Consider the following 13,907-nt stretch of genomic DNA (forward strand, 5'->3'; position numbering starts at 1 on the left):
TTCCAATTTTAAATTTCACTTATTCAGAGATTGGAGATCGCCTTGTGGTACTAAAGGAAATCGCCCATTAGAGGAAGACACAAAGCAGCCTGAAACTCAATTTTCTGCAAGTTATTTATATCAGGTCACATTCTGTTCTTATTTTGTTGCGAAATTTCTGATTATTGTCATTGCAAATCCTGTTGGAATCAACATTATCCCTTGACTGAGTTGAAGCTCTATTAAGGGCTGTGGAGTTTAGCCACAAAAATATGAAACACTTCATCATAGCAAATCCCTACTTGTAAAAACTGCAGTGACTATGTAATGACTTTTCATCCTGTGTTAACATGCAAACAGGGTATTGTACTCTTAGGATGTGCGTAGTGTCATTGTCATTTCCTACATGTGGAAAATAGGGTGTAAAGAAGGATGGGTAAAAGTCCAATCCATTGTGTTTAGAGCACATTTTTAATACACTTTCTTTAAATGCACCATCGCAGATCTAAATATTCAGTATTAAAGACATAAATTCTGTACCTTTGTCTGCATTTGTTTCAGCTCCTCTCAATGTAACTTTCCTTGAACTCCATTATCCTACAGATTGCTAATCTGTCTCACTTGCCATCAATTCTGACTCCTGTTGTGTTTCATCCTGATCTTTCACGTTTATTTCTGGTTCTTCAACTTGTAGCCTTTGGTATCTCCTTTGAACAAACTACTGATATGTTTCCCACTGCATCTGAGACTTCCACAAGATTGAAAATCTTCTAACAACTACTGAATGATTGTTTGACTAATTATTTGACACCTCATCGGGGGAGAGTATAATGTATTCTGAGAGGGGGGAGGGTAAGGAATATTTTTTTGATAGAAAATAGCAACAGAAAGAACTTTTCTGTAGTTTATGTCCCTTGAATACTGAACAACTTTTGCAGATTATGGAAAAGCAAATAGTTTCATCCAAGTTACTCACATAGCAATTAGCATTACACCATCCCTTTTTCCTGTTTTTGCTCAAGCTGGGAATCATGTAATGCTTTGCTTAGACTTGGATTTATTTTTCTGAAGGAAAGCCAACTTTAAATGAAGAAACTATTACTTTATTTGAAAACACACACATACTTCTAAAAGGTCATTTTGTTTAAAAACAAAACACAGAATTTAACATGGTTTTGTTTGGGTTAGTCAGGTTGCAAATCGTTTGCTAATGCAAGATGTTGAGCATGTCTTCCAACATTTACAAATGTATCAAAGTTAACATCATTCCAGGTAGAAGACTTGATCATTCGAGGCAGCAGCAGGAGAATAGGAGTTCAGCAGGCAAATGTTTCAGGAATGCTTTGTGCTTAAAGGCTGGCTTCTTGCACCTGTGGTTAGTCTGGTTAAAGGAAGACAGTGATAACCCATAGAAAACAGAAATTCTATTCCTTTCTGCAGAATATCAATAAGGAATATTACTGGAGCCAAACTGAAGCTTGATACACCAAGCTTACACAGAATTACAGACACCTTGCAGTGGAAGAAGTCCACCTCTGCCAAAACTCCCTATTCTTCATTTAATAAACACCCCCTTCTTGCACAGTCACTTTAAACTGGAGTCGATAGCTCAGACAGTAACATGAACTCAATGCAAATGATAACTTCGGCTATATCCAGGGAAATGAGACTGGATGATACATCTTTTAGAGGACAAAACAGCAACATGAACATTTTGCTAAAATTCATGTTTAAAAGTACCACTTACACATTTTAACATCGATGGGGTTTCGATTGAGCAGAATAGATAGAAAGAAATTATTTCCAGCCATGGTGAGTCAGAGACAAGAGAGCATCAATTTAAGATAATTACCAAAGGAGCAAAAGCATTTGGATGAGGTATCAGACAACACCTAATAATATATTATGATGATAAACCTTAAATTTGATATAGTGTCTTTCCTGGTAGGAGGTCGTCTCAAAGCGTTTCACAGGATATACTTGTCAGTTGTGGTTGAATGTGAAGTGACTAACTACTCCAGCCTGTGACAACAATGAACCATCCTCTGTCCAAAGACTCCAGTCAAACAGGCTAGGACTTAAATAATAATAATAATAATCCTTGCATTTGATATAGCGCTTTTCACGTCGGGAGGACGTCCCAAAGCACTTCACAGAACACACTGTAAAGTGAATTGACTGTATATTTATGGGCGAACGCGGCAGCCAATTGTGCACAGCAATGTCCCACAAACAGTCGTGGATTGAAAGTGACCAATTTATTATTGTTTTTGGTTTTGGAGGGATTATTATTAGGCTCTGTGTGGAGTAAGGAAACTTGCCCAAGGTTTCGCCCTCTGCCTGGAATTGAACTCAGGTCTCTCGCTTACAAAGCGAGTGCTCTAACCACTGAGCTACAGGACTCCACATGACAGATGATGCTTTGTATTCCTTCCTTACACAAGAAATGCCTGGAGAAACATGTGTTATTTATTATACAGTTACCATCAACCTCGGGCAAGATTTGAATAAGATGGAGATATTTTGCTTTCATGTAAAAAATGATTAAATCCCAATTCAATAATGTTTTTGTGTATTTGAACCCAGAGAGTCAGTGCCACATAAAAGATTGAATAATATTGAATAATTTCATATTGAAAATCCGAATGGTCATTGATATAAAAATGAAAAGAAGCAGAGGGTGATGGCACCCATTTGTGAATGACACCAATGCAGTGATAACTGGCAATCCTTTCACTATATCTCACCACCAGTAAACAAACACCACCACAGGTCATTGCGGCAACATTTGGAGCATCAGAGAATTTTTGGCTTGCAAGTTAGAATTTCCTGCAGGCCAACAGCAGCTGTCAAAAAACCCCCAACAAAAAACCTTTCTATTGAAAACTGCGCCTTTGAAATGGATGAAAGCGCCGTGCTGGAATTGTATGGATACCTTTTGCCATCTTTGCTGCTGCCAACCTGGAATTTGTGGCTTGCAAGTCAAAAAACCCTGATTGTAATGAAGGCAGAAACGCAAACCACAAGAAACAAGAAACAAAAGACCACAGAGGCACCTCTTTCAGCTTCAAAGCAGATGGGAAGTTTGCGTCTTATTATAGCTCACGCTACACAAAAAAAAACAGCATTCGTATGTTAAAATAGAATGTAATACTCTTAATCCTACTTGAGAGATTGAAATCTATATTGTTCTGATGTGTTTTATGAGTGCTTCCCTTTGGGAAAGCTCATCACAGGACATTCCATAATACAAAATGCCATTTTCAGTTGGATTTCAGACAAGTTCATTCCAGGAAACTTTCAGCATGAAAATAATGGGAAGCCATTTGCAAAGCAATTTAGACAGCCTAAGCTTGCAATAGATGCCTTCCCTCTTTGCTTGGTGATTCCTGTTGTCAACTGCAAAGTATTTTAAAGACAGACATGCTGTATGCAAAACACTCTGTAAGTGTACATTGTTGATTAGAAAACAAACAAACTAATGGTTTGTTTGTAATAATAGTTTAATAATAATAATAATAATCCTTGCATTTGATCTAGCTCCTTATCACATCAACAAGACAACAACAAGATTCCATTTATAAAGCGCCTTTCACGTCAGGAGGACGTCCCAAGGCGCTGCACAGTTGGGTCATGATGACATCGATGAAACATCTCAAAGCGCTTCACATGATATTCTGTAAACTGTATATTTTGTGGGTGAAATGCAAAACAAAATCTTTACATTCATAGAGCAGTTCTCAGGTAAAAAGAAAAGTCTTAAATCTTTACAAAAATACAATTCATTACAAGTGAACTTTTGGAATCAAACAATATTATCTGGCAGAAAAACAGTAACAATAGGGAAGAATGATTCCTGCCAGGAAAAAGGAGTCCAACTGAATTCATTCCCAACATTTTATTAATTGTTGTTGGGTTTTAGTGTTAATTTTAAACAAGTTGCTGTTATGGTTATGATTGACGTAAACTTTTAAGAAGCAATTTTGGAGCAGAATCTAAGTCAATGCAAAGTTGTAGCATTTATATCTTGCTGCCCAATGGTCTATGAAGTCAACTCCACTGAGGTTGTGCTGCTCAAGCTGGATTTATATTGGATTTCCTATGGTTCTTAGCACCAAAAGCACAGTATAAACTGGATATTAGATTGATATAACAGCTTATCAGACCTTCTCCTTCTTGGATTAATGAAATCCCGCAAAGCCTCAATAGAATTCTCCAGAGATCTCACATCTTGCAGGACATGTCTACTCTGAAAATTACCATGTGAAACGATAGAGAACTGGACTCAGGACATTGTCTTCTAAGCTTCCTCATGGAGATTCTCCTCCCTAGTGCCAAAAATTAACAAACACTAAGGTTCCTTCCAATGGCATCCTTCAGGTTCCTGTTGACCATCCACCAATATGAGTCAATGTACTAACAAAAATTAGGAGAGCTCCCTGCTAAGGCTGAAATTCTCCTTATCTTGTCTCCTCCTTTCCTGATCTATTGCCAACAGCTAGTTGATACCCTATGAATGATGCCCACAGATAGTTTAGATATCATCTGTAGGATTCCACACCCATCCTCCTTACTTTGACAGCTCACAAAATAACACTAGCCACTGCTGCAACAGGCTGCCACAGCCATAGACCTGGACAGTCACTTCCTAGCTGCTAGAATCAGTTGGCAGGGCGTCTAACCACTCAGCAAGACTAACTGCCGAGCGCAATATAACCTGCAGTTGACCACGAATGTTGCGCACGTCATGAGAATATAATGGCAACAAAGAGTTTCAACCAAAGAACAATTGGAATAAAAAAGTAACGGAAGAAAAGGAATGTGATTTTAAAGCTACGCTCTTTAGAATTGCTACTATTCTAGATTTCCTTGTTGGTGCCAATGGAGTAAACTTCTAGCTAGGATAGAAAATTGCAAAGATTTGGATGCAAATCCAATGGTTCCAATTCAAATTTCAAACTGAATATCGCAAGGGCTTTCTATTATTTGGATCTACACATTGAAAATTCAGATTGTAGTCCTGTCAAAGTATTGCATCAGCATTCCAGTCACCATCACTTCCAACAATGCAATCAAAAGTTGGCTTGGTATTGCAAACAGAAATATACCAGGTAACATTGAGAATATGTTGTTTTTAAGATCAATGAGAGCTGCAGCTAGACCACATGTTATTTAAAATAAGAGAGGAATGCTGTGGTTTGCATTTGTAAACTTGGAAACTAATACTCTTTTTTTAGCATGTATTTTTTTGGATCACCATTACAAGAGTAATGTTCCCTTGTTATTGTCTCCATACAGCATTCACTAAGTTTTAGAGATATCGCAGACAACAACAACAACAAGATTTCATTTATAAAGCACTTTTCACATCGGGAGGACGTCCCAAGGCACTGGACAGTTGGGTCAGGACCCGAGCAGGGGGGAAATGGTCAGGGTGAGGGGCGGGAAGGAGCGAGGAGGGGGTAGAGAGTCGAGAGATGAGCTGAAGGCATGGTCAAAGAGAAAGGTCTTGAGACCGGCCTTGAAGGAAGAAAGGGAAGAAGCAAGGCGAAGGCACTGAGGGATGGAGTTCCAGAGCCTAGGAGCTGAGAGGCTGAAGGCCCGGCCACCGATGGTAGGGCGGTTGGGGCAGGGGATGTGGAGCAGACCGGAGCCAGAGGAACGGAGGGTATGGGCAGGTAAGTAGGGGGATAGTAGGTCAGAGAGGTAGGAGGGAGCAAGGCCGTGAATGACCTTGTAGGTGAGGATGAGGATCTTGAATTCGATCCTTTGGGGGATGGGGAGCCAGTGGAGGCTAGCGAGGGTGGGAATGATGTGGTCCCGAAGCCTGGTGCGGGACAGTACACGAGCTGCAGAGTTCTGAATGACCTGCAACTTGTGGAGGGAGGTGCCGGGAAGGCCGGCAAGGAGAGAGTTCCCATAGTCCAGCCTTGAGGTGATAAAGGCGTGGACCAGACCATGAAATAAAGGGAATACATTACTTGGGTCTGCATGATAATAACAATAACAGCTTGGATTTTTATAGCGCCCTTCATGCCAGATGGCATCTCGGAGCGCTTAACAGTGAGGGAGCCCGATACCGAGCTAGGGGGATAGTAAGCACAGTCAAAGAAGAAGGTATTCAAGTGCGACCTGAAAATGGGGAGAGAGGAGGCAAGGCCAAGGGATTGAGGGAAAGAGTTCCACAGTTTCTGACGCAGTGGCATAGGATGATGAGATGTGTTGAATAACTCATTTTGGTGGGACCAATCCCCTTTCACTGCTGGGGTTTTCCATGTCAACCTCATGCAGGGTAGGAGGTACCAAGTTGAGAAAGAAATAATTTAGGAGCATACTCGTGGGCAGCCCTTGTGCACCTCCTTATGGACGGCATTAGAATAGCATAGTTTAAAGTCTAGGGGAGACTTCTTGCTCATCCCATTAGCCACAGAAGCTTTGTGGCTCTGGGGTTGCCTAGAATAGAAAATAAAACTGTGAACCAATAAATAAACATCTGCTGTTATAAAACCCTTGAGAATGTTCACATTTCGCCAGAACTTCTGTGATTTTTTCTCAAAACAGATTTCTTTACCCTTCAACACACACATTGTGAAAGGCGCTATACAAATGTAAATTTGTTGTTCATCACTTTGCTTGGTTCTTAAGGATTATACCATATCGAGGAATACTTTGTTGTCATTATATTCTGTATTTTTGTACTTTTTAATATATATGTGTATATCTCTATAAAAAAATAATAAATCAGATCAGAAATGTTTTGGTCGCCTTATAGAAAGAAAACACCCTCAACTTCAACTATTAAATTTTTTTAAGAGGCTCTAGAATAAAATTGATTGTAAATGGAATAGAAATTGACTTGAAATGAAAAAAAAACAGTTTTGTTGCATGAGAAAAAGGGCACTATGAAATCTGCGCGCTCAAGAACAGGATGTGGTAGAGAGAAAGAGAGGACGATTGAATGCAAAAACTATAATCTCTGTCCCTGAGGGAAATCATTGCCAGAACGCCCTGTGATCAAGAAACAGAGATCCTTTCACACTGCAAGTTTACAGATATATAATTAAAGTTACAAAACCTGGTTTCTCAATTCTAAACTGCAATGCTTGATATGCACTGTATTGGCAACTTTATTTGCTCTTCCCCCTCCCTGACTCGAAATTGTTTTACTTACAGTCCAGATGTCTTGCAGCATTTCGCTAGAAGAGTTACTTCTGTTGCAGAACAATCCTGACCTGTAGGTATCTCTCCATCATATTCCTCGGTCCAGCACTTGGATTTCACACTACGGATGACAGTGTCTTTGAAGCAGATGTTTCTCAGAACGGAACTCTCAGCAACTTTTGGTGATTCGAAAAGGTCAAAAATAATAAGCGAAAAGTTCACGGAAGAACATTGCCAAATCATAAAATGTTAAAATGATTTTATTTATCCCCAAAATGATTACAAAGGCGTTTGCTCTCTGGATATCCAGTCCACGAAAATAACTTCTTTTGGGGTAACCTTCCTTTTCGGGGGATTTTGAGTAAATATTTAATAATTGAACTCTGATTTCTCTGGTCTAGGTACCTTTTAATGGGTGTAGCAATCTGGTTGCATCTCACACTAACAGTAGCCACTGTAACAGAATAGAATTGGTCCTTGAGTGTTTAAAACAGGCATCGGAGGGAAAGAGAAAGTAGTGTTGCCAAGGTAGATATGAAGACTGAAACCCCAATTGGATAAATGATCACTTTATGGATGTGCATTTGTTAAAAATGTAAAAGCCGACAATAGATTGAGAGTCTCTACATATCTTTTTGATTCCTCTGTCCAAGTTTTATCATTGTGACAGTTTTATTTCACGTTACAGTAAAAGGTGGGGCAGGCAGGATGGAGACAACAGTGAGAAGAGTACTGTAGTAATGTAATGTAATTCTGCTGAGGATGAAATTCCTCGGGGTCTTAGTCTTAAAATTTAAGATGGTGCAACATTTTGGATAACTCATCAATTCAGTATTAAGTTGGTTAATTTTCTTCAATTCTTAAAGAATTTAAAAATTGCTGGCCTTTACATGTTATGATATGTGCAAAACAGTAAATCAATATTATAAAGTGCTGAACATTAGACAAGCATTTTCCAAGTAGACGTCTCAGATGTGCTTGAATTAAGAGATGTTTGTCACAAGAAAAGTAAGGCCAGATGTGCACTGAAGTTGGGGGAATATTGCATTCATCATATGGACATTTCACTGTGAAAGGTAAACAGTTACTAGAACTTTTGTAGAAGGATTGATATATGGATATTAACTGTTTTTGGGACACAGTCACTATACTTTACAGTAATTCCTGTGAAGCAATTTGAGACGTCCTCCCGCCTAATAATAAAAACCCAATAACTGCAAACATTATAAAAAGCGATTAATACAAATAATTAGCGATTTTAATTCAGGATTGAATTAAGACCAAGAGATGAAGATCACTTACGATTCCAATAACTCCTGTACTTGCTGACACTGCCTCTATATTGGAACCCAATCCTCACATGTGGTAATATAACACTTCCATTACACTTCAGACCTATCAACAAGGTGCCACATATTTGGCAGTTTCATGCTTAGAATTGTGTAAACTAGATGCTGGACTTGAATCCCAAATTGTCTTTCATTTCTTGAGTCTTTATAGTCGTTGGTAATGAGTTTCAATTTCAGACAAACCAGCTTCACCAGATATTAAATCTTAAGCCTTAGGAAATTAAATTAAGAATTAATTTATTACCAGCATTCCGTCTTATAAAATGCCTCCCCACCAGTCGGGACGTTAAGCTCACAGTCTGGGCTGACAGTACAGTACATTGCTGGGAGTGCACTGCATTGTCCGAGGTGCTGTCCTTTCGAAGAGACATGAAATCGAGCTTCCGTCTGCTTGTTCTGGTGGACATTAAAGATTCCTTTGTACTTTTTGAAAAGAGTTTCTCCAAGTGTCTTGGTCATCAATGACTCAAATAAATTGGTCACTTGTTTCATGGCTGTTTGTGGGACATTGCTGTGCGCAATTCTGCTGCCCCATTTGCCTACTAATAAACAGTCACTCCATTGGTCAGTACATCCTGTGAAGCGCTTTCTGTATTTCCATGTATGCCACCTGCACATGGAAATTCCCTTGTCTGGAATGGAATGCGATGTGCACCCTCTCCCTGGAGAGATGCACCCAGTTTACCCGATTCCAGAGGGTATTACCACAGGGTAGCAAGCAAGAGCCAAGGCTTGGAGATCTGGAGTGTATGCTGGGGACTACTGGAGTTTAACCATCCAAAGTCGCATAAACTGCCACTGAAAGCCCTGTCTGGCGAGCTTCCCTCTGTTTGTCCAGCTGGGGACCAGTCTATCCGTTAGGGCTTTTAACCAGGAATTTATGATGCAAAATAAAACTTTTGCAGGTTAATTGAGAATCTGAGTCACATCATGTAGATTCCTACCAGTAACCACTAGTCTGTCATGTTGACCTGAGAAGCTTCTGCACTTAAGGTAGATAGTGTTGAAGTGGAGTTCCCACGGTTCTCTTATTAAGGAGTTATGTCAATGTATTTATCTTCCTCAATAGTCTAAGTAAAAATGAATTCTGGAACAATTTACGATATGTCAGAAATGCCACCAAATCATGATTTAACTAACAATTATACTTTACCTTACAACATTTCCCTTGTTTTCTGTTTGTTAACTTATGGCTTTGAAATTGAAAACATCTCTGCACCAACTATAAGGCGTATATTCTGAACTGTCCTCATGTGTGGGGAAAAGAACGGTAATTACTTTGCTCTCTTGGAATGCCGAGTTTTTTTTTGAAGCTAAATTTTATAACATTTTCTAACTTCAACAGTCCTTTGCTACAAAATGTCTGGAAACACGGATGTATGTTACTACTGCCTTTATTACCTGATTTTTTAAACCTTTTTGCTACAGATAGTTAACTTTAACCTTTGTCTGCTTATTAATTGAAATGCCAGCTTCTTTGACAATAAGTCAATCAAAACTCAATATCCATTTCATTTTTCCTTATGTACGGAACAATCATAAACGTATTACAGACATACTTGTGTTATGTGCCACTGAGCCCAGCCTGCATTTCCACCCTCTGTTTACTTTCCACAGTTTATGAATATTGTAATAAGTAAAATCTTAATCAATAATTGGAAATAATTGAGTGATGAGCATCTCAAAGCGATTCATATATATAATATATATATTATATATATATATATATATTGTAAAGTGTATTCACTATGTATTTTTCTAGGCAAAATGCGGCAGCCAGTTTCACACAGCAGTATCCCACAAACAGTCATGGATTTAGTGACCACATTTTTTTTGAGGGATTTTTTGGAGACGTATACCGTGGCTCGATTGCACACCAAGAATAAAGCCAGGAAAAAAATGTGAAGGAGCCTGATTCTGCACATGGAGGTAACAGTATACAGAAACAGTCAGCAGCTGCAAAAGCTATTTGTAATACACAATTTGTTCAGAAGAACCGGTGTTTGTAAGTAAAGACAACATGACTGAAAAAAGACTGTTGTGGGAAAAAGATTGTGAATCGTGCAGACAACACAACATAAAAGCATATTGATGAAGTATCTTAATTGTATGTTAATTGAGGGTATACAAATTTGGAACCATCTTTATGGTACCTGAAAACAAAATTATGTAAAACCTGCTGAGCAAACCCAGGGAGAACCAGAGGCTCTGTGCTGTCGATGCTCAACTGGCTATGCCTGCCATGCAGACAGCAATAAAAAAATAATTTTACCACCAAAAGGTTTTTCCATCTTTTCAGAACTTTTATCTTTGTGAAAAGAAACTTACATATATTGTGCCTCCGTCCACCGTTAAGTTTCCCCGGATCACACTCTATTTATGCCTTAATAAGTTTCAAAGATTCTCTCAGAAAGAAAAACGAACATTCAAGTACAGCCGGCCAATGATTCACAAAGAAAGTAAAACAAAAAAAAACTTACTTTTCTCCCAAAGCTCACATTCCTCAGCATGGACGACTGGCAGATTTTTGTGGAAGCTTTTGGATGCACCGTGTCCACTTATATATGTCTACTTTAAAATTTCTAAGAATCCCCGTGCTTGCTCTGTCACAAACTGAGCTGATTTAAGATGTCTCCAAAGGAAAAAAAAAGCTAACATTCTGGGGATTCTTGGGAGACAGCCAGAGATCCCAGAGTTCCATGAGTAACACAGACTGTTTCAATTAGAGGTGCTGACTATGGCCAATCACAGTGGTTTTGACCCATTTTCCTGCCCAAGGGAAGAGCTGCCCATGGTAATAACAAACAGTGGAGGCTGTTCACTGAATGTGAAGTACTGTTCGTCCATAGGTCATACAATTAGTCACAAGATTACAACTCATTCAAAACAATGAATTGTAACAGAGGAAAGAAATGAGGCTGCAATATTAACATTTTATCCCTAAAATCTTCATTGTGTATCGATTTCGAATTAACCATGTTACTCCCTTTAACTCCAAATACATCTACTTAAGAAAAACACAATGTGCTTCGAATTAGTGAATGACACTTGCACTCATGGGATCTCATATACTTGTAGTCTGAAAACAAAATACTTCGGCCCATCGTTAAACTGATACGTATGCTTTTTGAATCAAATCTGCAAAGGTATTTTTTTCTCATTGACTACGTCTGTCTGAAGATTCAAACGATTGACCAGTTTGAATACGATTTCAGAATTAAACAAACCTCAATTGAATTTTCCGAGAGAGAGCGCAACAGATGGGATAGAATTACAGCAAGCAATTCATATTTTCTTGGATTAGACAAAGTTATTTAATCTGAAGTTATTTAATATATGAACAGTTATCACTCACTATTTAAGCTTTCTCTTCACCCCCTAAGATGGGTTTGAATTGATCTGGGCTCAATGTTAAATGATATATAATAAAAACATTTGGTCACTCAATCCACAACTGTTTGTGGGATATTGCTGTGTGCAATCGGCCTCCGCGTTTCGCCCACAAAATACGCAGTCAATCCACTTTACAACATATTCCGTGAAGCACTTTGAAACGACATTGCTTCTGCACAATTGCTAACTCTTAACCTCCTGACTGCTACCATTGTATTTAAATGGACTGATTTAAATGTGGATAGTTTATTTGTGCTAATATTCCTACTGGTGTTAACTGGTACCTGTTAAAATGATTTGCATCGCCGATGTTGGCTCAGTGGATAAATGCACGCTTGAGTTTGTACTGAATCAATCAGACTTAGAAAGATGCCCGGTTTGATCCTTGAGCCTGTGCTGACTTAGCTGATCTAAGCATATGGAGACTGGTGCTATAATCAATCTGTTACTCTGGGGTAGCAAGATTGGAAGGGGCAAACCAAACAGATTGTGCTTCTGGTCACTTGAGTAAGAACAGGATTGGGGTCGAGTAAAGTGCACTGCTCTCCCACCATTCTCCAAACACACACACACCCACACACATTTGAATAGCCTCATTGTTTCGGCCCACACAAAAATAGAGTGGGCTTCAATTGAGCCAAATCTGGTGGTTCCCCAACATCCACATGTAAGCAGTAAAGGTCACTACATAGTGATCATGATTCTAAACTTTTTTTCCCCCTCCGGAAACAAAATATACAGTCAATTCACTTTACAGTACATTCTGTGAAGCGCTTTGAGATGTCTTGAATACGTGATAAGATACTATATCAAATGCAAGGTTGTTTTGATTACAATATATATATATAACATAACATAATTAAGAGTGTGTATTTTGTTTAAGAGCCATAGAGGTGAAGGATTGCATTTATACAGTCAGTGTACTTAGATGCGGTGCCAGTGCAATGAAGAACAGCTCCTCCATCTTCCTCAAATACTTCCTTCCTCTGCTGCAGTAATTATTCCAGAGGGGAAGTGCCAAACAGATGTGGTGACCTCTTTAATAATAATAATCCTTGTATTTGATATAGTGCCTTATCACGTCTTCGAGACATCTCAAAGCGCTTCATGAAAGCTAACAGAGAATTTCAGTGTCATTCTGAAGAAGACTGCAATTAATTATCTTGGGAAACAGTGTCAAAACTTATTTTTGGGTGGGATTGGTGACTTGCTTTGGCAGTCAAGGTAACAAAAGGTGAAATGTCAATGGTGTGAGCATCAGAACAAAACTCTTAGTTGGTACAATTATTACAATTAATAATGTTGATGGATATCACCTCTGTAGCAATGGCAGTTTCTGTACAAAAGCCAAATCCCTAATGGGTAAGATGTCCCTAGCTGAACAAGCAGCAGGAAGCTTGCCAGAAAATGTTCGCAATGGCAAGATACCACAAGTATCCCATCACACACTGCTGTCCCCAAGTCTTAGCTCTTGCCCATCTGCACCTATTACTTTCCAGAGTTAGGAAAAGAGCATGCGTCTTTCAGGAGAGTGCACGCATTCGGATAAAGAGGGATTTCCATGCATAGGTGGCGTGCATATGTGGAACTCTGTCTGGCTTGGATACTCTTAAGGATGGTGATGTGCCTCTGACTGACCAAAAGTACAAAATCAAAGCAGAATCTTGATGAGTCTCTAGCTGTATGAAATGAAATTTTATCGGTACCAGAGCAAGAGATTTTTCTGAGGCAATAAAAGTAATCATAAAACTGACAGGGAAGCTGTCTCTTCAAAATAAATCATTCCACAGCAGTACTCTCAACTGTAGTTCTTTGTGATAGTTATTTCATTCAAATATACACATTATCCCTTTCCCATTTATAAACCTAGAATGGAACAGGTTTGGAATTTGGAATCAGCGCGCAAGTGAACTACGGTTACACTAACAATTAATAATTCGCCCCAGTTTTGGTTTCGCTTTGGTAACAAATTGCTGATATAACAAAGTGCACCCCATTCCTCCGGAAATAATTCACCTTTCACTC

General features: G+C 38.9%; 1 protein-coding gene across 4 annotated transcripts in view; it reads right to left on the reverse strand.

Annotated features, from left to right (window-relative positions):
* Window positions 1-11,109, reverse strand: part of ddr2a (discoidin domain receptor tyrosine kinase 2a) — a 47,854-nt gene extending 36,745 nt beyond the window's left edge. Inside the window, exons 1-2 of one of the 4 annotated variants that reach the window (XM_007895648.2) lie at window positions 10,970-11,109; window positions 7,151-7,261 (exon numbers count right to left, since the gene is read on the reverse strand). The gene's annotated coding sequence lies outside the window, so the exon portion shown is untranslated. Of the gene's footprint in view, window positions 1-7,150; window positions 7,317-10,969 lie in introns of all 4 variants that reach the window. The other 3 variants (XM_007895647.2, XM_007895649.2, XM_042335590.1) reach the window with 3 other exon arrangements.
* Window positions 11,110-13,907: the final 2,798 nt, after the last annotated feature.

This window comes from Callorhinchus milii, unplaced genomic scaffold (assembly GCF_018977255.1).
Source record: "Callorhinchus milii isolate IMCB2004 unplaced genomic scaffold, IMCB_Cmil_1.0 Scaffold5, whole genome shotgun sequence".
Classification (NCBI taxonomy): domain Eukaryota; kingdom Metazoa; phylum Chordata; class Chondrichthyes; order Chimaeriformes; family Callorhinchidae; genus Callorhinchus; species Callorhinchus milii.